The sequence below is a fragment of the Mirounga leonina genome, unplaced genomic scaffold, assembly GCF_011800145.1.
Source record: "Mirounga leonina isolate KUSES-001 unplaced genomic scaffold, KU_Mleo_1.0 Mir_224, whole genome shotgun sequence".
NCBI lineage: Eukaryota > Metazoa > Chordata > Mammalia > Carnivora > Phocidae > Mirounga > Mirounga leonina.
In genome coordinates this window covers 4135113-4161695 of record NW_023270615.1, presented here as the reverse complement: position 1 = coordinate 4161695, position 26583 = coordinate 4135113, and the positions used below count along the sequence as shown (strand labels likewise).

General features: G+C 39.8%; 1 long non-coding RNA gene across 1 annotated transcript in view; it reads left to right on the top strand.

The window, feature by feature from the left end:
• Nucleotides 1–23794, top strand: part of LOC118026281 — a 143010-nt gene extending 119216 nt beyond the window's left edge. The window contains exon 3 of the long non-coding RNA XR_004683515.1: nucleotides 23680–23794. This is a non-coding gene — a long non-coding RNA (uncharacterized LOC118026281). The remainder of the gene's footprint in view (nucleotides 1–23679) is intronic.
• The last annotated feature ends 2789 nt before the right edge of the window (nucleotides 23795–26583 follow it).

Sequence of the window (26583 nt, the reverse complement as noted above, 5' to 3'; positions counted from 1 at the left end):
CCTTCCTTCCTTCCTTCCTTCCTTCCTTCCTTCCTTCCTTCCTTCCTCCCTCCCTCCCTCCCTCCCTCCCTCCCTCTCTCCCTCTCTCCCTTCCCTTCCCTTCCTTCCCTTCCTTCCTTCCCTTCCTCCCCTTCCTTCCTTTCCTTCCTCCCTCCCTCCCTTCTTTCTCTCTCTTTCTTTCTTTTGAGAGCACTTGTGAGCAAGGGGAGGGACAGAGAGAGAGGAAGAGAGAGAATACCAAGCAAACTTCATACCCAGTGTGGAGTCCAGCGCGGGGCTTAGTCTCACAACCCTGAGATCATGACCTGAGCCAAAATCAAGAGTCGGACGCTTAACCAACTGAGCCACCCAGGCACCCCCACCATTTATTTTCTTTAAATGTTTAATCAGCACACATTTCCTGTTCAGCTAAGGTATGAATTGTGTACATCTATGTAGAGGGAAAAGGTATCACTGGGTATGGAACGATGATTCCTTTTTCCTTCCCCTGGCAGGAATCCTGTTACCACTTTTAGTCCCTTTTATTTTCTGGGCAGAGAAGTGTGAAAGGAGAAAATTTACTCCTAAATAGAATAAAATAGACAGGAAGAACTGAGAGGCTTTGAACACTCATTGACTATAAAGGCCAGAGCAAAGAAAAGTCAAAGACTTTTTTTTTTAAGATTTTTTTTTTTATTTGACAGAGAGACACAGCGAGAGAGGGAACACAACAGGGGGAGCAGGAGAGGGAGAAGCAGGCTTCCCGCTGAGCAGGGAGCCCAATGTGGGGCTCCATCCCAGGACCCTGGGATCATGACCTGAGCTGAAGGCAAATGCTTAATGACTGAGCCACCCAGGCGCCCCGAAAAGTCAAAGACTTAAAAAAAAAAAGTCAAAGACTTGTATGAAGTGTTTGATCTGATTGGGTGTGGGTGGAAACTGTGGAAAGACCAAGGGGGCCAGTCATGGCGGGGAAGAGGATCTTCATGGGGATGGAGTCAGTAGAGATGAGCTTAGACTCATGTACATGAGGTAACAGTAGCACAGGAAAGTGGGAATGATGGACAGGCCATGGAAACATGGAAAGATGGTGGGAGTATAGATGTGGGAACCACCTGAACTAAAGAGTCAGTTGATACCTTAATAAATCAACTTTTTTGGTAATATTCTTGATCTTATCAGGTTTATCTAAATTAATTTACTTAAGGAAAAAAAGGAAAAGGATGTGCATTTCAAGAAAGAGAGAATGTGCATTTCAATTCAAGATAGACTGAACATACATATTCACCTTTCTCCCTCTAGAAGCTACATTTAAATGATAATAAAAACTTTTAAGGTTGGAAAGAGAATGGGGAGAAAGATACTAAAAGATGACAGACTTGGTGAGATTTCTAGAAGATGGGAAGTGGTTGGAAGCCTGTAGACCAATGAAACAGAGGAGAAAAACCATAGCCCAGAATGTGCTATGAGGGTGTGCAGTGAAGGAGGGCATCCACCTGGCTGGAGGGGATATGGCTTGGTCACATGAAGGGGTGAGCAGAAGGGGAAGGTTGCATGAAGGTCAGTGCCTAGGATCTTCTCTAGGATCCTCCTCTAGAGATACTAAATAAACCAGGGAAAGCAAGGAGCTTTCAGGAGTGTTGACATCTCAGCAGGAGATGTTTCTCATTCCCTGAGCTGTCAGGGAGCTCCATGCCCACTTACCATAGAGCTGATCTCTCAGCTTGCCCTCCCCTTAGACACAGATCATTTAGAAAGATGCCCAGGCAAGAAGAGGTTTATTCAGGAAATAAATTTGCTTACTGAGAGGAGGAAGAAGCACACACCTTCATTATTAACTTGTATCCTCTAAGAAAGATCAAGCACGAGGAAAACAGTAACATGAAAGACAAAGGCCACAACTATCAGAGACAATAGACATAATTCAGAAGAGAGGGGGCTTTTACAAAACCGTTGAGTATCCTCAAAGAGATCTGAGACGACGCTGTGTCCCAAAAAAACAAATTGCTGTGCAACAGGAACACAGAATAAGTAAGAGTGCTCAGAAATTCAGTATAATTGCTGGAAGATAATGCAAAGGAAAGCTACAACACATGGAGCAAAAAGACAAAAACAAGATAAAAATGAAAGAAAGTGACAGAGAGGCTACGTTTAAGAAGTCTGTCTTCTGATTCAGGGAGGTTCAAGAACATAGATGTTACAAGAAAGAGTGAAAATTCTTTTAAAAATTAATAGAAAGACTGTCCCAGAGATAAAGATAGATACACATATTTAAATTGACAAGGCATACTGAAGGGTAAGTGGGATGAATGGAAAAGAAGATTCCTACCTAGAGACATCCTCATGGAATTTTAGGACAAGAGGTTTAAAGAAAAGTTCTTAAGTTTCCAGAGAGAATAAACTTGGACTTCAAAGGAATGAGAATCAGACCAGCACAAGAATTCCTATCATCACCTGCAGATGTTAGAAGTCAATGAGGAAAAACTTTCAGTGTACTGAAAGAAGACGATTTTTTTTTAAACTGATATAATTCCCATGATGAGATGCATAAATCTTAAGTATAGAGCCTGATGATTATATGTGTTGCCATCATACAGATCGAGGTATACACGATTTATATCCCCCCAGAAAGTTCTCTCATGCTCCTCCCAGTCAATACATATCACCTCCTCCCTCAAATAATCAGTATTTGATTTCTATCACCATAGATTTATTTTCCCTGATCCTGAAAGTTATGTAAATTTAATCCTATCGTATATACTTGTTATGTCTAGCTTCTTTTAATCAATAGAACTGTTCTAATATTCATCCAAGTTGTTGGATATAACAGAAGTTCATTATTTTCTATCTCTGAGGAGTTAAATTCCATTGTATTATTATGGTATGGTTTACTTATCCATTCTCCTTTTGGTGGGCATTGCATTGTTTTAGTTTGAAATTATTATAAATACAGCTACTACAAGCATTCTTATACAAGTTCATGTGAACTATTTGACCATTTCTTTGGGGTTTATACCCAGGATTGGTTATAGGTAGGTGTGTGTTTAAGTTTAATTGAAACTGCTATACAGTATTTCAAAAAATTTTACCCTCTCATCAGCAAGATATTCTGAAGTTCTAGATGCTCTATATCTTTGCCAATACTTGGTATTACCAGTCTTTTAAATTTTAGCCATTTTGGTCAATGTCCAGTGATATCTCATTGTGAGTTTGATTTTCCCTGATGAGCATCAATATTGAGCAACTTCTCACATACTTCTTAGCCATTTGGTCATCTTGTTTTGTGAAATTCCTATTTAGTATTGGCCCATTTTTTTTTAAGGTGGGTTGTTTGTCTTTTTCTTATTGGTTTTCAGACGTTCTTTATAAATTCTGGATACTGTTGTTTTTTTTTCCAGATATATGTATTGCAATTATTTTTCCCTAGTGTGAAGCTTTACTTTTTTACTTCTTTATTTAACTTAGAATTGTATATTTGGTCAAAGTGTCCAATGAGTACAGAAGAAAAAAAAAAGACATTTTTTAGAATTACGTATCTCAGGATCTCCTAAGGTTCATTCTTATAAAGTTATTTAGGGATAACCTCTAAGAAGACAAGGGTGAAAAATCAAGAAAGAGGAAGGGGTAATATTTAAGAAACAGTAGGTCCAGGAAGACAGTGAAGAGATGAGGATAAAATCTATATAATGGGCTTGTGCAGCAACTACTCCTGACTGCAGAAGGAAAATGCAGAGTTCAGGAAGAGACATCTCTGGGGAAAAAGATGAACTCCATATATTGGACAGCATGATTGATAATCTAGGTAAACTTGGGGATAAAGTAAAGGTGCATCATTCTTCTATCAACAAGAAAAAAAGAAAGCAATTAGAAAGTTCAGGAAAAACAAAAACATATGCAAGAAATTACTGTTCACATATTATAACATAAAGTAAAATGTGTAATGATTCTTTTGCGTGTGTGGCATGTCGTAATTTTAAGCATTTAATTGTCTTGGTTTAAAAACAGACAATTCATTTGACTCAAACAATTAGAACATAAATTTTCTCCTTTAAAAGACATTTGCAAATGACATATCCTGTAAAGGGTTAGTATCCAAAATATATAAAGAACTTACTAAGTTCAACACCCCAAAAATGAATAATCCAATTAAAAATGGGTAGAAGACATGAACAGACATTTCTCCAAAGAACACACACAGATGGCCAACAGACACATGAAAAGATGCTCAACATCACTTATCCTCAGGAAAATGCAAATCAAAACTACAATGAGCTATCACCTCACACCAGTCAGAATGGCTAAAATTAACAAGTCAGGAAATGACAGATGTTGGCAGGGATGCAGAGAAAGGGGAACCCCCCTACACTGTTGGTGGGAATGCAAGCTGGTGCAGCCACTCTGGAAAACAGTATGGAGGTTCCTTAAGAAGTTAAAAAGAGAGCTACCCTGTGACCCACAAATTGCACTACTAAGTATTTACCCAAAGAATACAAAAACGTTAATTCAAAGGAAAAGGGAAACATGCACCCCTGTGTTTATAGAAGCTTTATATACAGGAGCTAAATTATGGAAACAACCCAAGTGTCCAGTGATTGATGAATGGATAAAGAAGATGTGGTGTGTGTGTGTGCGTATATATATATATATATATAAAGGAATATTACTTAGCCATAAAAAGAGTGAAATCTTGCCATTTGCAAAGACATGGATACAGCTAGAGAGTATTATGCTAAGCGAAATAAGTCAGTCAGAGAAAGACAAATACCATATGATTTCACTCATATGTGGAATTTAAGGAGCAGAGCAGAAAAAAAGAGAGCAAGAGAGACAAATCAAGAAACAGACTCTTAACTGTAGAGAACAAACTGATGGTTACCAGAGGAGAGGAGGTGGGGAATGGGTGAAATAGGTGATGGGGATGAAGGAGTGCACCTGTTGTGAGGAGCACCGGCTATTGTATGGAAGTGTTGAATCACTACATTGTACACCTGTAACTAATAGTACATTGTGTGTTAACTGGAATTTAAATACAACTTAAAAAAATATTCTCCTTTAGTTGGCTCAGGAGTTATGCCATTAGACTTCTAAGAGAAAAAAATATAATTCTAGCCTATCACTTGGCTCTGTAGTCATTGGTGTTTACATAGTTATGATAACATAAATCCATTTAAAGATTTTGGTTTTTACTTTTAGAATCAACCTACTTAGACAAAGAATGGAAGACCTATTTATATTTGAAAACCATTGGAAACATTAAAAATCCTGGATGATGTACAAAATAAAAGTACAACTATAAAAGAAGAATAGAACAGCAATATTCTTATGTTAAATAAATGAGTTAGAGACACTAACAAGGTTGTTGAAGCAGAAGTAGGAAAACGTATTAGAATATGAGCTCTGTGAGGGCAGGGATCTTTCTTTTCTTATCTTTTTTTAAAATTTCTTCCCTTATCTTTTTTTTTTTTAATTTCTTCCCTTTTTACCATTTTTGGGGGGAGGGGGGAGGTCTCTTTACTGTTCTATGGCTGGCACCTAGAATGATGCTTAGCACATAATTTGACCTTAGTCCAAATTTGTTGGGTGAAACACATACTCAAAGTTACAAATGTAACAGTTAGAAAAACAAAAATAGATGCTGCCTCCTACTTGATTTCCACCTTATTCCACTCCTTAAGAAGCTCAGGTTTGTGGTTCCTGACCTTGGCCTAACCCCTGGAAAGAGTTTTGCCCTTGTCTCTCAGTTCCAATCTCTGTAGTCCACTGTCCCATCTTGGCTTTGGTCCTCACACACAGCCCAGCTCCATTCAGTCACCCAGAATTCAGGCTGCTCGTTGAGGGGAGTTTGGGTAGATGTCACCATCCTACTCAAGGTCTTAGTTTTCAGTGAGACAGTGGCAGGACCCAGAGGCTGGAAATGTGCCCAGTGACCAGCACCTGTAGAAAAATAAGGTCTGACAAGTATTCAGGATGAAGTATGCCCTTCTGAGGGGCTAATGTTGAAAGGGTCTATATAATTGGAACAAAGAAGAATTGGCATCAGTTGAAACCATAACTTTGTATGGTTTAGCAACTATTAGCTATGGAGAAATGAGGAAAATAGCTAGAATCTTTGCTTGGGCTGCTCTAACAAACTACTATAGATCAGGTGGCTTAAATACAGATACACATTTGTCACTGTTGTGGAGGCTGGGAAGTTTAAGATCAGGATGCTAGCATGGTTGGGTTCTGGATGCTGCTTTGCAGATTTCCACCTCCTTACTGTGTCCCCACATGGTAGAGAGAGAGAGAGCTCTGGTCTCTTTCTCTTCTTATAAGGGTACTAATCCCACCTTGGGATCCACCTTATGACCTCATTTAAACTGAATTACTTCTCAAAGTCCCCACCTCCAAACACCATCATGTTGGAGATTAGGACTTCAACATATGACTTGTGGGAGGACACAAATATTCACTCCATTACAGCTAGCAAATTTCAAGGTGATTGTGCCCATCCTTTTCCTTTACCCTTAAGAAAAGCTTGTTGCCCTGATCAATTTGAGACTTAAGGACTAGATATATATCAGCAAAACACTGGAAAATGTCAGACAAGAAATAGAATGTTTAAGAAGGAAATCTCTAATTATGATTTCCCCTCATTTACAAAAAAAAAATTAAAATTAAAAAAGGGAAATAGGAAGCTGGAGAGATTTGAAGACTTGGTTGTGTTTTGGATGCTCATAAAATTAGAATGAATAGATCAGAATCTCCTTAAACCCCAGCTATACGATCTTTCCAGTGTAATGTCATTTTCCTCATGTTGCCAGTGATCAGCCTTGGGTGGCCAGAGGTAAAGCAATTGATTTCTACTGGCCAATTTAAAATAGAATCATGATTTTTGCCATTTCTATCTAGAAAACCCTAAAAAAATTACTATAAGAATTTTAAAGAAAACCAAGCTGATGAACATCAGAGAGAATGTGTCAAGATCATAATGAAGCAGGGTAAGAGAGAAAGCTACATTGATGGAAGACACAATCTCATGAAAAATGAAGAGCAAGAGATAGCCTCACATTGTAATTCATCAAGTATGGGTATTTGGGATGCATCTATATTTTTATTTTATTTATTTTATTTTTGTTTATTTTTAAAGATTTTATTTATTCATTTGAGACAGAGAGATACAGAGAGAGAGCATGAGCAGGGGGAGAGGCAGAGGGAGAGGGAGAAGCAGACTCCCTGCTGAGCAGGGAGCCCTATGCGGGGCTCAATCCCGGACCCTGGGATCATGACCTGAGCCGAAGGCAGGCGCTTAACCACTGACCCACACAGGCATCCCTAAAATTTTTTTAAGTAAATTTTGGGGAACACGGGAGGCTGTATTGCTGCTACCAGGAGTATGATGTCCCCAAGTGTCGTGGTGAAATTTCTAGAGCCATTTGGTCAGAGCAGTGCAGGAGAGCCCCGGGCCCCGCGGTCCCTACGCTGCTTGGCTTTTTTATTTCCTGCAGCCTTGACCGTGTGGCATGCAGAGCCCCAGAAGGGCAGGCTGCCCCTTCTCGCTGGCCAAGTGCTGACTTGCGAAGTTTTGTTCTTGGGCATGTTTTTTCAATAAAGAAATGGCTTCACGCCTCACTATCTTTTTTTCTTTTTTTGGAAGTCCACACAAATGTCACAATTGTATTCAAAATTCCAACCATTAAGTTAACACGACCGGCAAAAGGGGAAACCGTCTGCTTCCCAAGACTTGCCTTGACTATGGATTTTTCAAGCATTAAGCATTTAATAAGGCCTCGGCATGCAGGATTTCATTTCCTTCAGACCAGACGCTACCTCACGGCTTCCACACCGCCCTCCCCTTGGCTCGGAGCGGCTGCCTGCCGTGGGTAACCTGCCCAGGGTGGTGGCCATCCCCCCCCCCCCCCCCCCCCCGGAACCTGGCATGTTTTTAGAGAAGAGATATAGCCGTTAAACAACTAAAAAGGGGCATGGATAGCCGCTTCTCTCTAAAACCACCAAATTGCATGTTTATGCAATTACAGACAGTAGCCGGGGACCTGCTCCGAGTCCCCCCCCCCCCCCCCCCCCCCCCCCCCCGGGGGCCCCCAGATGTTGAGGAATGCTGTTGGAGGGAATTTTGAAGCTTTGGGACTTGGCACTCCTAGAATATCAAATATTTTCTTTTCCTTTTCTGCTTTCATTTTTTGGACCCCGAACAAAAAATGCTAGGTTTTTTCTTCTTTTTTTTCTTCTAGGAACCAATACAGAAGTTGGAGATGAACCCATAACCCTTTTGTGTTTTTTGAAGAAGTGTTGGGTGGAGGAGGGTGAGCATTTCCAAAGACAACTCATCGGAAAAGGTGGTAACTCAGCATTTTTGCAGTCTACCGTGAGAGCTTGAAAAGGCAAGGGTTTAAATGATACTGCTGGGAATTACAGGCTTTGCTCTAACTGCACACTGGGGCACCTCTGTGCGGGAGGTAGTCTCTTATTTCTTCTTCTGCTTGTATCTTTCCTCTGTTTGGATGGGCCGTAACTGGGCTCTGTGCTGCCTGCATTATATCCAGGACCGATGCTGTCAAGTGCACAATCCGCAGAGCAGAATCATGGTTATTACGCCCTTCCTCCTCCGGCTTCCCACTGTTTGGAGGGCAAGTGGAGGGTAGGAAGAATTCGAAAGCCACGGAGTGTGTGGGCCCATGTGGGTGGGGAACAGTGAAGAAAATGTAGGGATGATGCACCTCGTGTGGGCACCTTTGTGTGTGGTTTTGGCCCTCACCACAGTATCAGGGTTGGAGTCCACTTGGGTGAGGCCTGATTTTGGTTCTTAAAATAAGCAGCAAAGTGGAAAGTTCAGGATATAAAGAGAGTCGGCAGAGACTTTGTGATTATCCAAAGGGTTTCCTACTTCTCTTTGACTGGTTAGCTCTCTGCTTACAAGACTCTTTCCTCTGTTCCTGTCATTTTCCTTTTATTTTTCATCACCTAAGATGTGGACTGACCACCTTCTTTTGAGGGAAGAGAGGGTTTTTGCAATAAATTCCTATCCGCCTCAAAGTTAGGGTGGGTGAGAATCAGGGCCTTTTGTCCCCTTTTGTTTGCCTTCCTTTTGGGGTGGAGATTGTGGAAGATGGCAGTAATCCGCAGTGCTATTGAATTTTTTAATGTGGCTTCCCTCTGATGGGTCTCTCTCTTTTCTTCAGCAGTAACATTAAACAATAACAAAACCTCAGTCTGAACAGAGAAACGCTCCCTGGGAATTTGCAAGCATTCCCCTGTTCTGTTTATTCCAACAGTGTGAAACTTACCTAAGAAAAGTACATGCAGATCTCCCTGTCCCTTTACTTCAGTGAAAGAGGTAACAGTTGCAATTTACTAGTGCCATTTGTTTCTCAAAAGAGGGGAAAAATCACTAGTTTTACAGCAAGTACCCCATATTTCATGGAATATAATGTCAATGACTATGGGAACCACTATTATTTTATAGATTGCTAAGAAAGTAAAAAAAAATGCTATCAATTAGATTTACATACCATTTTTCTCTCACTTAGAGTTTTTATTTTCTTCTTAGTGAAATCTGTTTTAGAGTTATTTAGACATAGCTTATTATGATATAGTACTCATGTGCATTTGTAAAAAGGAGAACAGAAGCAAATTAAATTGGTTAAGGTATTCCCAAAACTTCTTTACATTCAGATGCTCTTTCTTCTGAAAACTTTTCTACCCAAAGCAGCAGATACTGTGATTTTCCACATACTGTTGTACTCTGGGGTATCAGAAATGTTGGTAATGTTGCATTTCTTCAAAACCATCCTCCATCATCTCCATGAATTCTTTCCAAACCCCTAATACCCACCCTACTATTTTGGATGCACCAGCATATACCATGACTGCTTTTTCCTGACTGCCTCCTGGCCCACAGAAATTAGGAGGTGGCTACCCATTTCAAAGACGTAAAACATGGGGGAAAAAAATCTGTGTCTTAGAACTAGCACCTTGCCTAGTACATTAAGATATGTCAAAGGTCTCTCAAGTACTACGATACATTGGGATGGACATATAATGATCTTTTACATTTGTTTGCCATGATAGTACAAAGATGGTTAATATTGTGTCCTGGCCTTTATGAACCTTGCAACAAAATTGAGAGATAGACTTAAATGCAGTAGTTACAATATGGTATGATCAGTGAAACAATAGAGATATGTATTTGTACTTGTTACAAAGAAAGTAACAAAGATCTTTGGGAGAGCTGAATAGAAAGGAGGTGTACACCTGCTCTTGGGAGGGGTCAAGAACTTTCCTGGTAGAGGAAATAGCTTGCATTCTTTATTTTTTAATTTAAATTCAATTTAGTTAACATATTGTGTATTATTAGTTTCAGGGGTAGAACTTAGTGATTTGTCAGTTGCGTATAACACCCAATGCTCATTACATCACGTGCCCTCCTTAATCTCCATCACCCAGTTACCCCACCCCCACCCACCTCCCCTCCAGCGACCCTCAGTTTGTTTGCTAAAGAGTCTCTTTGGTTTGCCTCCCTCCCTGTTTTTATCTTACTTTAATTTTTCTTCCCTTCCCCTATGTTCATCAGTTTTTTTTTTCCTTAGGTTCCATATATAAGTGAAATCATATGGTAGTTGTCTTTCTCTGACTTATTTTGCTTAGCATAATAAACCTCTAGTTCCATCCACATTGTTGCAAATGGCACGACTTCATTCTTTTTGATGGCTGAGTAATATTCCATTGTATATATGAACCACATGTTCTTTATCCATTCACCTGTCAGTGGACATCTGGGCTCTTTCCACAGTTTGGTTATTGCGCACATTGCTGCTATAAAACATAGGGGTGCACGTGCCCCTTTGAATCACTATGTATCCTTTGGATAAATACCCAGTAGTGCCACTGCTGGGTCCTGGGGTAGCTCTATTTTTAACTTTTTTGAGGAACCTTCAATTTTTTTTTTTTTAGAGTGAGCCTCACACATGTCTCAGCCACACTGCACTCAGGCAGAGGGCACAGCCTAAATAAAACCACTGCTGACCCTCTCTGACCACTGCTGTTGGGTTGTTCACGATGTGAGAGCCCATCACCTTTGCAGACTCTGCAGTTTTGTGGAAACAAGAGGCATGCTAGAACCTCAGTAGCATGAATAGCAATAGAAATCAGGGAGAAAGCTGGAAACATGTGGGCCAGAGCCAACAGGGCCATGTGCAGGTGGCCCCAAAAGAAACTAACCCACAGTGCACGTGACACTAAACCAGGGCTGTGGTGAACTTGGGGCTGACACTGAAGGAATGATGGTAATATTTCCTGGCAGACACGCTGCTCTGCCTAGTCAGCGGCAACAGTGTCTTTTCAGCGAGGCCCCATCAGCCACTGCAAGGGAAACACAGGTTCTTCCTTCCAGCCACGAGAGGAGTCACACCACGGTGACAAGAGGTTCCCACGTGAGAAAACTAGAACGTACTTAAAGGATCGGGTAGAAGCCAGTCCTGGGGAAATCCTAGGAGGACTTCAGCGATCCCACTGAAGTCAATAGCTTGCCCCAGGCACACTATCTTCCTGCTGCATGACTAATTCTAGACCTTTCTACTGCATCCCACCCCTTAGCGGGTGAGAGACTTCTAAGAGACTCCCAGGCCTACTCAGGATTGGCCCAGAGAATTCCTTGGGTAAACCTACAGGGAGTATGTCTTTATTACCATTACCAGTTAGTGGGGAGACACATTTTGCAGAAGGGACTTGAGATTCCAGGGTGATAAATAGCTGCTGACATTTATCCAGTTAGATGGTGGTGGCAATGGTGGAGTCCTTAAGAATCCGGTTGGTAATCATGAGAGACGATGGACTCTGAGAAACAAACGGAGGGTTCTAGAGGGGAGGGGGGTGGGAGGCTGGGTTAGCCTGGTGGTGGGTATTAAGGAGGGCACATTCTGCATGGAGCACTGGGTGTTATGCACAAACAATGAATCATGGAACACTACATCAAAAACTAATGATGTAATGTATGGGGATTAACATAAGAATAAAAAATTTTAAAAAAAAGATTATATAGGCAGTAAATAAATAAATAAATAAATGAATAAATAAATGTTCATGGTAAAGGCAAAAAAAAAAAAAAACCCAGGTTTAAAAAAAAAAAAAAGAATCCGGTTGGTACCTAATGGGAAAGGAAATTCCTTCTTCCATAGACTTCACCTCAAAAGAAAACAGAATTTCTGCCCCAGCTTCTTTTCCTTAGTCAGAGGCTTACAGAAGGAACTATCAGTTGCTACAACTCAACTTCCTTCCCAGAAAGTTTCCCTTTCTCTCTCTCTCTCTCTTTTTTTGGTCTGAGTCTGACTTTCATTGGGTCATAGTTCACTAGTGGGTGGGGTCGTTGCATTGAGAATGGCTGAACACCCATGAATGACTAATGCTTTCCTCTGCTTCTGATGGCCGACTTCGCAGGGCAGGCCCCTTGCTCACGACTCTTTTTCCTGCTTCTTCCCTGGGGCTCTCTGTTCTCAAACAGTAGGGCGATCTGGGCAGTGCTCCTGACACACCTCAGAGAGGCAGGCGGGACCAGGGCTTCTCCCATGTAGAAGGAAGCCAAGGCCCCTCTCCTTTACTGCTTTTCATCTCAAAGAGCCCTGATTAGCAAGAATTTTCTAGTCTGGCCATTTTTCTTTCTGTTTAGTACATTTCGCATCCAACCTGGAGGATCGAAGAGGTGAGAAATTGAATTTGAGCCCTAACACACAAACTCAACCTTGAAACCCTAACACCAGCATCACCCATGATCAGTGGTAGGTACTCAATAAATGTTTGATTTTATAAGGAAATTATAAAATGTGTCTCATCACTGCATTTCTTCATCTACAGAGCCCATTAATGTTCACATTTTCTCCTCAGTTAAACTAAGGACCTCTTCTACCTTGTCCTAGCAACTAAGACTTGCCACTTGGCATATGCTAATTCAGTTTCCTTGTGCAGTGGCCATGTTTCTAGACCAAGCCACAGACTACTAGGAGTTATTTTCATTTGCTAGAATCCAGGATAAATAGTGCATCTTTTGCCTTCTGACAGCAGTTGTTTGTTTAGAAGAACGTTTTCTAGGCTAATGTGGCATGAACATAAAGTTACAATCAGAAAGTTTTGCACACTAAGGAGGAGCAGACCGTGCAGAATTGGACGGAAGCAATGAGTCACCTGGTTTGGAAAACAATTCCTAAAACATACTCGTAATATACCAACAAAAGGGACATTCAGCTAAAGCATACCAATTCCATCAGATCAGAATTTTGGCACAATGTAACATTATCTTCTATGATTAGTGTGCTTCCTACATGAAAGAAGTATCCTTTATATTCAAAATTATATAAAAAATGAGATTATTTTTAAAAGGAAAAAGAAACAGAAATATTTATTTTTTCATGACAGTGTCTTCCCAAGAGTGCCAAAAGGTTCCTTTTATTTAAAAAACAAAACAAAACAAAAAAAAACCCTCAAAGTTTGGGAGTCAGAAAGAAAGATTCCATTGGCTTGCATCATCTACACATTACAAAGCTGTTGGACCAAATTGATGTTTCTAAAAAACTGCGAGTAGTTGAAATCTACCAAGCAATCACTTTTCTTTTTTTTTTTTTTTTAAAGATTTTATTTATTTATTTGAGAGAGAGAGAATGAGAGAGAGCACATGAGAGGGGGGCAGGTCAGAGGGAGAAGCAAACTCCCTGCCAAGCAGGGAGCCCGATGCGGGACTCGATCCAGGGACTCCAGGATCATGACCTGAGCCGAAGGCAGTCGCTTAACCAACTGAGCCACCCAGGCGCCCGCAATTACTTTTCTTATTTGTCTGGGTGATCATAAATAACTGATGATTTCACTCAACTTTGGACTTCTGACTTGTCATCTGATGTTGTATAAATACAAAATTAATTAAGAGGAAAAAGGTCGGGCCTGTGAAATCACCTCTGAATATATAACTGGCTAATCTACTGTGCAGTTTTGGATAAGTCAATTAAATTTGCTAGGCCTTTGTTTCCTCATCTGTAAAATGGAGGGGGTAAACTAGAAGGCCCTATGGAAGGTCCATCTTTGGTTTATTCATCTTTCTTTACCTTTCTTTTTTTTTAATTTATTTTTTTTATTTTTAAAGATTTTATTTATTTATTTGAGAGAGAGAGAATGAGAGACAGAGAGCACGAGAGGGAAGAGGGCAGAGGGAGAAGCAGACCCCCTGCTGAGCAGGGAGCCCGATGTGGGACTCAATCCCAGGACTCCAGGATCATGACCTGAGCCGAAGGCAGTCGCCCAACCAACTGAGCCACCCAGGCGCCCTCTTTACCTTTCTTTTCCACTTACCTTACTTGAAAAAAGATGTCTATATAATATTGCCAACCAGTTGCGACTAGTTTATGTTTTCATTTATTCAGATGTTGATTTCCATCCCTCTTATTTTATTGGCTCTTGTTTATAGTAACAACAAAATGTAGATGAAATGCTTCATGGGTATGAAATAACTTCAGCCGGAGCCTTACTGCCATCTAATATATGGTGTGACTTTTTTTTTTTTTTAAGATTTTATTTATTTATTCATGAGAGACAGAGAGAAACAGAGGGAGAAGCAGGCTCCCAAGGAGTGGGAAGCCCGATGCGGGACTCGATCCCAGGACCCTGGGATCATGACCTGAGCCGAAGGCAGACGCTTAACCATCTGAGCCACCCAGGCGCCCATATGGTGTGACTTTTAGCAAGGAACCTGTACTTAAGTATGACATAAGGGCTGGTAAAATCTCATTTGCACTACACTATGGAGAGGGAAGAAAAGGAGCTGTGCACCATGGAAAATCCTGGTATTTTTATCAGGTGATGTTGTGCCAACAAGAAAACAATACAAAACTGAGTTCTCACACTGTTTGCCTGGGTATGCCGATCTGAACGTCCATTCTTTGAAATGCCGTTTCCATGTCTGTAATTACTGATGAAATGCCTCCTAAACATGTGATTCTAGTTTGTACATTGTGGTAGCCATCTTCTAAGGGGTCCCCCAATTGAGGGGTCCCCCAGTTCCCACCTGCCCCATTAAGCAGGGTGGACCAGTTGTACCCAACAGGATACTATAGAAATGATGGTGTGTGACTTCTGAGGGTAGATGGTAGAAGACTTGTGGCTTCCACCTTACCCTCTCTGCAATTATTCACTAGGGAGGAAGTCAGCCACCATGTCAGCAAACACTTCAGTAGCTTTGTGAAAAATATACATGGTGTGGAATTGAATCCTGCCAACAGCTGGCCCCAACTGGCCAGTGATCGGATGAGCCATCTTGGAAGCATTCCCTTCAATGCCAGTCAGTCTTTCAGATGCCTGTGATCCCAATCATCGTATTTACAGCAGCCTCGAGAGACCCTGATCCAGAACCAGCCAGCATCCAGCTGAACCACTCTGGAATTCCTGAGCCACAGAAACTCTGTGAAGTAAATGTTTATAGCTGTCTTCAGGTGCCATCTTGGGGAGGGGAGATAACTTGTCATGCAGCCATAGATAACCAATATACAAGTCAAAAGAAAAATGTGATGGGTATTAATTTTGTGGTCACTTACTCAGGTGTGGGAAAGAAAAGAATGTTCCGTATTTCTCCATAACCCAACTTAATCTCTATCTTAAATTTCATTATGTCTGATTATGGGGAAAAAAATAACATTAATCCATTCTGGAATAATTCAGTAACTTCAGATTTTAACGCCATTAATTCAGGATTTTTCCTCACTCTCCCATCTGCCTAAGAATGGCGCCTGTGCCTGGTGGATAATGGCTTACCTAGTGGCATAGAATCAGGAGTGTGCAGGGATATCTTCTCCCTGGTCTTTGTACTATGTCCTCAGGGGCATTCACTAAAATACTAATGAAAAACAGAGGTGACTAAAGGTGTATTACCAATACGAAATATAAAAGTGGACTTTCCAGTATTCTTTCTAGGTCATATACTCTTCACTGTTTTATTAGTTCTAATAATTCATTAAAATCCAGGGGAATTTTACAGGGCACAGAACAAACCAATGAAGTCTCACTTAAAATTCTGTGGCTTCTTGTGGAGTTAGAAGGCCAATGTTAATTTAAATGTGCGGACTTTTTCGAAAGTCCTTTCCTTTGTTGAGTGTCATGGGCTCTCCATGAAGTCTTATTAATACTCTAAAGCTATTCTGGAAGGGCAGAAAGTAAAAGAACCTACTTCAACACGAGCTGGTTCTTTAAAGTAAATGATCTTTCAGGGAGCTTTCTGTTGGATGCCTCAAGCTGCCTTCAGTATTTTAAAACAATGTGGGGTTTTTTGTTTGTTTGTTTTGTTTTGTTTTTTACTAGTAACTCCCTGGAATAATCTTCATTGTTCTCCCCTTCAGTCAGAGAGGAGTGAGCGTGTTGGATAAATGACTGATAACACATATCAGTGACAGAAATGTGGGTTATTAGCACCCATTGGAGCACCCACCAGGCCTGGAGTTGCCATATAGTGACTCACATCCTTGAATAGATACAGTGCGAGACTCTTAAAAATAAATTACCTATGACAGTCGATCAGGACAAATTCTGCCATGTGGCATGTCTCTTCACATGGTATACCTCAGAAATAAACAAAATCGACCCTTACATTACAGCTCATTTGAAGGCTTTCTCTTTATCTCTTTAGCTCTTAGCCTTTGTTTTGGTACTAGAATTTAAATGATTTTCATCATGTTCCATGTTCACTGATATCTCTGGGATTAGGTCATTTCATCAGAGTAACAGCCCCAGACATGTTCCTGCCATGCAGCTCCCCTTCTATTTTTATCGTGGAGCAAGCAGTTCACTTGTTAGCCTCCCTAATTCTCATATGAGCTGAAGGATAAAAATAATACATCGAGGGGACATTAATGTGAGAAATTCTCTCCTTTCGTAAGAGATAACATTTCATGGTCCATTTGCTCTTTTGATTTTTCTTGCCACTTTCTAATTTCAGGGTCACTGTTACTTGTAAAAAAATCTGAGTCCTCAGACTGTATTTACCATGCAGGCTGCAAATGTATTTATTTTTCTGCCTTACATATTTTCTTTGCTTTTTACTTATTTATCTATTTTGGAGTTGCTTTATCATCTTATAGTATTGAGTTTGGATTCATTGCATATATTTTGGTATATGAAAGCAAGTTATAAAGGAATGTCATGGGCGCCTGGGTGGCTCAGTTGGTTAAGTGACTGCCTTCGGCTCAGGTCATGGTCCCGGAGTCCTGGGATGGAGTCCCACATCGGGCTCCTGGCTCGGCGGGGAGCCTGCTTCTCCCTCTGACCCTCTCCCCTCTCATGCTATTTCTCTCTCTCTCTCTTTCTCAAATAAATAAATAAAATCTTTAAAAATAAATAAATAAATAAATAAATAAATAAAGGAATGTCATAACATAGTACAAAAAGTGATGACAGAGAGAACAATTATGTCAAGGCCTGAAGTGATGATCAAATCAAAGAAAAAAATGAAGAAAGACTGGTGTAATAGTAAGTGTTATAACTAAGACCTTAACATGAGATGATTCTTTTTGTAGTTCATGTCTAAAATCAATTTTAAAAAACAAATATAAATTCTGATGTTTAAGGCAAGGTGTGGAAGGCAAGGACTCTAAGGAGGACAGTGAATGTAATTACTGTAGTAACAAATGACATACTGAATTAAGTATGAGTACTGAATCAAATATCTTGTCCCTTTGAATTTCCACCACAGCATTAGGGACTCTTGGTGAAATATATTCTTGGAGAGACAGGCTATTCTATTTAAAGTCAGAAAATTCTACTCCATGAACAAGGACATCCCATTCCCCCAAAATAATGTTCACTGTTGTATTTCAGAAACTTAGAAATATTACCTGTTTTGAAAATATTTTTACTCTCTCTTGGCTATATAGATATTATTTGGACACATGTGGACTGGCTGTAAGTCGAGGGCCCATGATGGACTCTGTAATCAGAGATTTTCCCTTATCTGCCTAACCAGAGTCTTAAAGTGGCATTTTTCTAACATAGAAAGACACTCTGTCAACTCTATTACTTTCATCATTAACTTTTTGTCATCAAACAAATCCTATAGTTAACCAACAATACATAGTCTGTAAAACACAGCCTGGTAGGTTGTTTATAACCATATTAGTGTTTGTGTGCTCTGTGTGTGTGTGTGTGTGTGTGTAAAAATAGATGTAAAAACCTAAACAAAATAATATCAAGCAAACATCAGCAGCATCTAAAGAAGCTATTACATCACATATATAAATGAGTTGATCCCAGGAATGACAAGAGGGGTTTCACATTAGAGAAATTATAAATGTAATTTACCACATTAATGAATTACAGAAGAGAGGCCATATACCAATCCGATGAGAGCAGAAAAATCATTTGATAAAATACAAAAGCTATTCAGGTTAAAAATACCTTAACAATCTAGGAATAGAAGAAAATATTCTCAACCTAATAAATATTATTTACAAATACCTAGAGAAAACTTAATTCTTTTTTTTTTTTTTAAAGATTTTATTTATTTATTTGAGACAGAGAGAATGAGAGACAGAGAGTATGAGAGGGAGGAGGGTCAGAGGGAGAAGCAGACTCCCCGCCGAGCAGGGAGCCCGATGCGGGACTCGATCCTGGGACTCCAGGATCATGACCTGAGCCGAAGGCAGTCGCTCAACCAACTGAGCCACCCAGGTGCCCTGAGAAAACTTAATTCTTAATGGAAAAATATTAGAAGGACTCCCTTTAAAATTAAGACCAAAATAAGGATGCTCACTATCACCACATACACACGTTTATTGAAGGCCAATCATTTCTATAAGAAGAAAAAAATTAAGGAATAAGACCCTCATTATTTAAAGATTAATGATTTACATTATTTATTAGAATAAACAAGAGAATAAAGCAAAATGGATATATGTAAGATAAAGATACAAACATTAATTGCATTTTTAAAATACCAGCTAAATGTTGTTATTTTAAAAACTACATGACATTTAAAATAGCAATGAAAACATATAAGATCCTTGGAAATCTAATCAAAATTGTGCAGAACATGTTTGAAGAAATTATAAAACTTTATGAAAAGACATTAAAGAAGATGTAAGTTGTGAAATTTATCAGGCATACAAGTAAAAAGTTCCAATATCAGAAGATTTTAATTCTTCCTAATCTGATCTATGGATTCAATGCATTCCAGTGTAAACAAAAAAACAGAAACAAAACCAACCTCAATAGGATTTTTAGAGACACTAAAAAGTTGTTTCTAAAATGTATATCAAAGAACAAAAAACCAAGAACAGACAGTAGGGCAGGGGGATTTGCCCCACCCCACATCAATACTTATTATAAAGCTTTACTAATTATGACATGTGGTATTGGTGTAGCTTCTGTTACAAACAGAAGAGAAAGCCTAGAGAAGACACACACACACACTTATTAATACTTGATATATTATAGTGATACTATTTGATAAGGTTGCTGAGACAGTTATCTATGTGGAAAAGAATAAAATCGTGTCCCTACCTCATAGCATATACAAGATCATGTATATACAAGATTCAGATGGATTAAAGGCTTATATGTGAAAGGAAGAACTGTAAAGTACTTCAAAGAAAATATAGGAGAATATCTGTTTGACTTTGGAATAAGGGAAAAACTTCTTAAACCAAAAAGCACTAATATCAAAGAAAAGATTGATGTTTGCCTATATTAAAATTAAGAACTTTGGGGTGCCTGGGTGGCTCAGTTGGTTAAGCATCAGACTCGTCATTTCAGCTCAGGTCATGATCTCATGAATCATGAGATGGAGCCCCTCCTCTGGTTCCACACTCAGCACAGAGTCTGCCTAAGATTCTCTCTCTCCCTCTGCTCCCCGCCCCCCGCACTCACTCGAGTGCTCTCTCTCTCTCAAATAAATCTTTAAAAAAATTAAATTAAGAACTTCTTTCAAATAATATGATAAAAAAGTAAAAAGACTAACCCCCCAAAAGAAAATATTTGCAATGAATATAAGCAATATATAAAAAGATCTATACATTTAAAAAAAAAGGAAAAAGAAAAACAATTAAATAGAAAAATAGGTAAATGACAGGTATTTCCCAGAGGAAAACTGAATGACCAACAAACATTTTCCCAACCTCATTAGTAACCCAGAAAAATGCAAACTAAGACCACAATGAAGTGCGATTTTTCCCTCTACTAAATTTGCAAAAAGTAAGAAGTCTGAAATACCAAGTGTTAGCAGGAATATGGATAAACATATATTTTGTACACTGCTGGTGGGAGTGCAAATTAGTCAATACCCTTTGCAAAACGATTTGGCATTATCTTGTAAAAATAGGTGTTTCCATTGGCCTGCCGTCCAGCAATTGCCCTCCTAGGTACGTGTCCCCGAGAAGCTTGAATGTGTGCATCATGACAGAAGTAAGAGTGATCATGGTGGCACTGTCTATAAAAGAACAGACTGGAAACTTCTTAGTGCCTCTCTTCAGGAGAAGAGAATTAGGTGATATTCACACAATGGAATATTATGCAACAAGATGGATGAATCTTAAAAACATAGTAGTGAGTGAAAAAACAAGTTCTAGAAGACTATATATTATAAATTCATAAATTCATTTCTATAAAACAAACAAAAAACCCACACATCAAATTAAACAATATATAGTTTAGAGGGATGTATTTATGGTTATATGGTAAAACTTCTACATACAAAGCAAGAGAATGATAAATGCAAAATTCACGCCGGTGTTTATCTCTGTTAAGATAGACAATGGGCTGTGACAGCAGAGAAGAATATTGATAAAAGCAGTGATTCTGGAAAATTTCTGGTCTTTGGAGAGGAGGAAAGTTTAGAGGAGTTTATTTTATTACTATGTTTCCATGTGCCAAATATTACAACTGTAACATTTAGAGGACACACTTTATAGTAAGAAAAAAAGACATATAGAAAAATAACATTCAGATACTCCTGATTATATTGTTTGAATTTTAAAAATGAAGAAAGACATTATTTTGCAATAAAAAGATATGACAAGACTAGAAGAGCCTTAAATGTAATTACTAAAAGAAAAAAGCCAATCTGAAAAGGTTGCATACTGTATGAATCCAAATATATGACATTCCAGAAAAGGCAAAACTATGGGGCCAGTAAAAAGTTGAGTGGTTGCCAGGGGCTAGAGGGGAGGGAGGGAAGAATAGGCAGGGAACAGAGGCTTTTTAGGGTAGGGAAACTATTCTGTAACTATATATAGTTATGCTATATATAAAAATATATATTATGGGCTTATAATATTATATGGGCTATGATATTATAAGCTATATTATATATATAGCTATATTATGGGTTATAATCTTATAAGCCCATAATATATATAAAATATATGTATTTTTGAAACTATATATATATATATATATATATATATTTGAAACTATAATGGTAGATACATGTCATTGCACATTTGTCTAAACCCACAGACTGTAAAACACTAAGAGCGAACCCTAATGTAAACTATGGACTCTGGGTCATAATAGTGTGTCTGTGCAGGTTCCTCAGTTGTAACGAATGTACCACTCAGGTGAGGCATGTTGATAAAGGGGAGGCTGTGAGCCTGTTAGGGCAGAGGGTTTATGGGAACCCTCTGTACTTCCCACTCAATTTTGCTGGGAACCTCAAACTCCTCTGAACCATAAAGTTTATTTAGTTAGTTAGTTAGTTAGTTAGTTAGTTAGTTAGTTAGTTATGTTAATCACCATACATTACATCATTAGTTTTAGATGTAGTGTTCCATGATTCATTGTTTGTGCATAACACCCAGTGCTCCATGCAGTACGTGCCCTCTTTAATACCCATCACCAGGCCAACCCTTCCCCCCACCCCCTCTCCTCTAGAACCCTCAGTTTGTTTCTGAGTTCGTAGTCTCTCATGGTTCATCTCCCCCTCCAATTACCCCCCTTCAGTTTTCCCTTCCTTCCCCTAATGTCCTCCATGCTATTCCTTATGTTCCACAAATAAGTGAAACCATATGATAATTGACTTTCTCTGCTTGACTCATTGCACTTAGCATAATCCCCTCCAGTTCTACCCATGTCGATGCAAATGGTGGGTATTCATCCTTTCTGATGGCTGAGTAATATTCCATTGTATATATGAGCCACATCTTCTTTATCCATTCGTCTGTTGAAGGGCATCTCGGCTCCTTCCATTAAAAAGAAAAAAAAAATGAAGAAAGATTCCTGAAGGAAAAAGAGGGAGAAAAGATCAAGTGGTCCTTAGACATCTCACAGCAGAACTCACTATCAGAGACAGTGCAGCAATAACTACATAGTTCTTCAAGAAAGAAAAGTTTCCCATCCAAGTCTGGCCCAGTCATATTGCCACTCAAGTTCAAATACAAAAGGAATTCTCAAATATGAGAGAAGTCTAGAAACAGCACTCATGAGTAGGGAAAAAAAATCTGGATGCTCAAATCCAGCCAATGAGATGGAGTAAAGAATTCAGATATGGGGGTGGGGGGATGGGGCACCTGACTGGCTCAGTCAGAAGAGCATGCCACTCTTGATCTCAGGGTCATGAGTTCGAGCCCCACATGGGGTGTAGAGATTACCTAAATAAATAAAACTTTAAAAAAATAAAGAATTCAGGTATCTTTCGTAAAGAGCACGGAATCCATTTAATATGGAATTAAGAATAATAATAATGGGAAGACTATGGTCACGAAACAGAAAATTACTGTTATAAGCTCTGACCACCCTCCCCACCACCCCCAACAACCAACTGAAAATGAATGGGAGAGGGGAGCAGCACTGATGGGCCCCCTATTTCCTAGCAAGGCACTGTCAGCAATGAATTAGCTACACACACATACACACCAACGTCTTAGTGGTCTTCATAATGCGACTTTTAACTTAAAAGGATTTTTAAGAAATCAATGCCTAGAGTAGTGAAGAAAGATTTTTTTTTTGTAAAAATTAACAATTCTTTCTGTCTTACCTCATAATTCTTTTTATTCTGATGAGTCAAGGAAAATGAATCACTTTTCATTTTCAAAACTCCATGTATAGCCTTATCCCATTTTTATCAACCAATTTCTTTTCCTCTCTCTTCTTATACATTTTCTGTGATTTCTTCTGTCTCTGTAGATGTTTACACAGGAACACTGGTTATTTGTGGTGTTGGTATTCGAAGGGATCTGTTGCTTTCTTTTTTATACTTTTCTGTGTTGTTTGAATTATTTATGGTATAGGTTTCATTTTTTAATATGACACTGAAGTAATTACTTGATTATAATTTGTTTTTGCTAGGGTGCCTGGGTGGCTCAGTCATTAAGCATCTGCCTTCGGCTCAGGTCATGATCCCAGGGTCCTGGGATTGAGTCCCACATCGGGCTCCCTGCTCGGTGGGGAGTCTGCTTCTCCCTCTCCCTCTGCCTCTTGTGTGCTCTCTCTCTCCTCCTCTGTCAAATAAATAAATAAAATCTTAATAATAATAATTTGTTTTTGCTAAATGGAACAGTGAGACATTTGAGGATTTTTCACTACAGTGGAATAATTTAGGGTTGTAGTAATATGTAAAATTGCAGTATCCTTGAAAGAAAGAACTGTGTCTGCATTACATTTATATCCCTCTTAACACCATGCACAGAGCAAATATTCAATAAATGTTTCTTAAATACAATTTTACATTTTTCTCTATTTTTCCTTTAGATCTGAGAATAGCCCGAGAGAAAACACCCCAAGAAATCATCATGTAAACACTCTTCTGAGGAGATGCTCTTTGAAGGTCATTTGTTGTGTCTCCTCAAAGCATGGCTTCAATGTGTCCACAGGTAAATGCTACACCCTGAATAGTCACCTTTTAGATCTACATGCAAACAATTATTTTATTTATTTGTTCATTAATTGATTCAGCAAATATTCACTGAGAACCTACTATGTATAAGTACCCTCCTGTGTTATGCATATAACAATGAGTCAAAGGATGGCTTTACCCTCAGAGAGCTTACATTTTCGTAAGAGGAGATGGACAAGAAGTAAATCGACAAATGCATAACCTCTCCTATGGTGATAATGCTATGAAAAAATAAAGAGGAGAAAAATGACAAGGTAGGGGATGTAGGGTGGTCCCAGAAGGCCTCTCTGATAAGGTGACATTTGGCCAGAGACATGAGTGACCTAGAGGAGTAAGGCATGCAGATGTCTTGATGAGGATCCTTCCAGACAAAGATTGGTCAAATGCAGAGTATAAGGCTTGATCACAGGTGCTGGCCTGAGCAACAGAATGAATGGAGGTACTGATCAGTGAGATAAAGACAGGTTTGGCTAGACGGGTGGGACAGGGGTGTATGGGGAGGGAGGAGTTTGGTTTTAGATGTATTTAGTTTGAGATGCCCTTTGGCCATCCAAATGGAAGGGGTGAGTAAACGATTGGGTAGATGAGGCTGGAAGCCAAAGTACATGTTGAGTCGTATGGGACTGAAGGTCAAAGCATGTGTATAATTAAATTAAAAATACGTACCAAATATAAGAGTCACCTTCATGCAACATAGATTAAAGTAATAGCAAATGTTGCTCCCTAACAAATCACCCGCTGATTTTGAAATACCATACGAATTGCCAGAGCAGTTTTCTAAGAAATGGACTCTTTCAATTTGTGTTCAGAGCTGTGCTGTGGTGGTTTTTCTGCCCATCATTTGAACCAGCACAGCAGGGGCTTGTCAACAAGGCTCCATTGAATGGAGGTAAGATCCTTTGCCTCGCTGAATGCCGTGCTTGATGATCTGGTTTTGTACAGTGTCCTGGTGCACTCACCGGTTTCCAGGCAGAAAGGCTGTTCAGGGTGAAGAACCACTGCATCATGGGAGCCAGGCTTTGACAAGCAGGTTGCCTCCCGCAGTGGACTTTCAATGGAGCAAGCACACCAACAAGGAAATTCTGCCAATTAGTGAATGATGGTGGGCTGCTGGGCAAGTCACACCAGGCAGGACCCAGGAGCCGTTTCACCTACACACCTGAACGTTCTATTCTCTCTTCCCTTTGCCTCATATTCCTCAAATGCCAGTGTTTCATGTTGAACTTAGTTTCTAGAAGCGCCCCCCCAACCCCACCCCAAGCCCCAGCAAGACCTTCTCCATTCTCTCTTCCTTCAGTTTAGCTCACACTGAGGTTGGGGGATCAATGAATCTCAGTTAGGCTCAGCATTGTAGAACCTGGCTCAAATCTGCTTCTAACAGCTGCTCAAACTTGTGATCTTGTGGATGCCCAAGCAACATGGCACACTGAAATCAGAGTATGGGATATTCTAACTCTTCCTAATTAGAAAATGAGCATCATTTGCACACGTCTCATAAAGATCCAGGGATATATGTCTCACAAAATTGTCATCACAATCCAGGATGTGTAAGTAGAGGAGATAAATGATAAGTAGACATTACTCATTTGGAATCGAGAAGCTATACCTCTGTCCCACATGCAGAATTTGTAAGTAAAACCCAAGTGTAAACTGAGGTATGAAAATCTCAAAGTCAACTCAAATTCAGTCCCCTCTCCCCATTCCATGGCCAGTGGCAGTCCCAAGTCTTCCCCCAGGATTTCATGAAATCTTCGATTCCTCCTGGTTCCCTTTAGCTCTTATACCTGCACCCTCTGGTGCTCTCTTTCCCCTCATATCCACTCATACTCCCCAACTGACACTTTTCTCTGGTTTTCACCAAAAAGGACTCACTCCCACAAAGCTTCCGGTGGGTTTGGTAGCTTTCCTAGAGAGTTCAAAGGGAGGAGGGTGGGGGGACGGGGGGGATGGTACACTACACGCTTTTGGTCATCTTACCAGCTTTATCTCTCCTCTCTTTCCCTCCTTCACCTCGAAGGCCATACTCAGTCTTTACTGTGGTCATAGCAAGGTCGGGCTCTCACAGAAAGCGTGGCCTCTCCAGACTGTCAGTACCTCCACTTAACACAACATAGAACATGTTTACCTTGTACTTTCTTTGAGTCACAGTGAACTCTCCAATACCCACGGTTCACCGGGATTTTGTGCTCATGGGTATTACCATCATCACATGCAAATAGGGCCCAAGGGAGCACAGACACACATATTACACAAATATGTGTTCTCTTGTCTTCCTGGACCTTACTGACAAAGCACAAGTTCAAAGACATTAAGTGATTAAGAGTTTCAAGACAGCTTTAGCAGCATACCAACTAAGTATGTGAACCCCTTCTGAGTGAGGTGTCCTCTGTGATTTCACAAATTGCAGGCCCATGAAGCAGACTCTGGAAGGGGATCTTCCCATCTGAGCCAAGCCTTTGAATTTCTGCAGCCCTGGCTGAGATCTAACAGAACCCTATGGGACACCAAACTGGAAATACTCAACCACGCCCCTCCCAAGTGTCTGACCCACAGGGACTCTGAGAGATAATAAATATTTATTATGGAGGAACGAATAACTGATATATAAGTCTCAGTAAGATGCAAACTCATAGATTCTAATTTGGGGTCAGGCCCTAGCCCTGAAGTATGCAATTTTAACCATAATCCCAACCATCGGGAAAGAGCACATCAAAACCACAATGAGATACCACTTCACACCTACTTGGCTGGCAGTATTG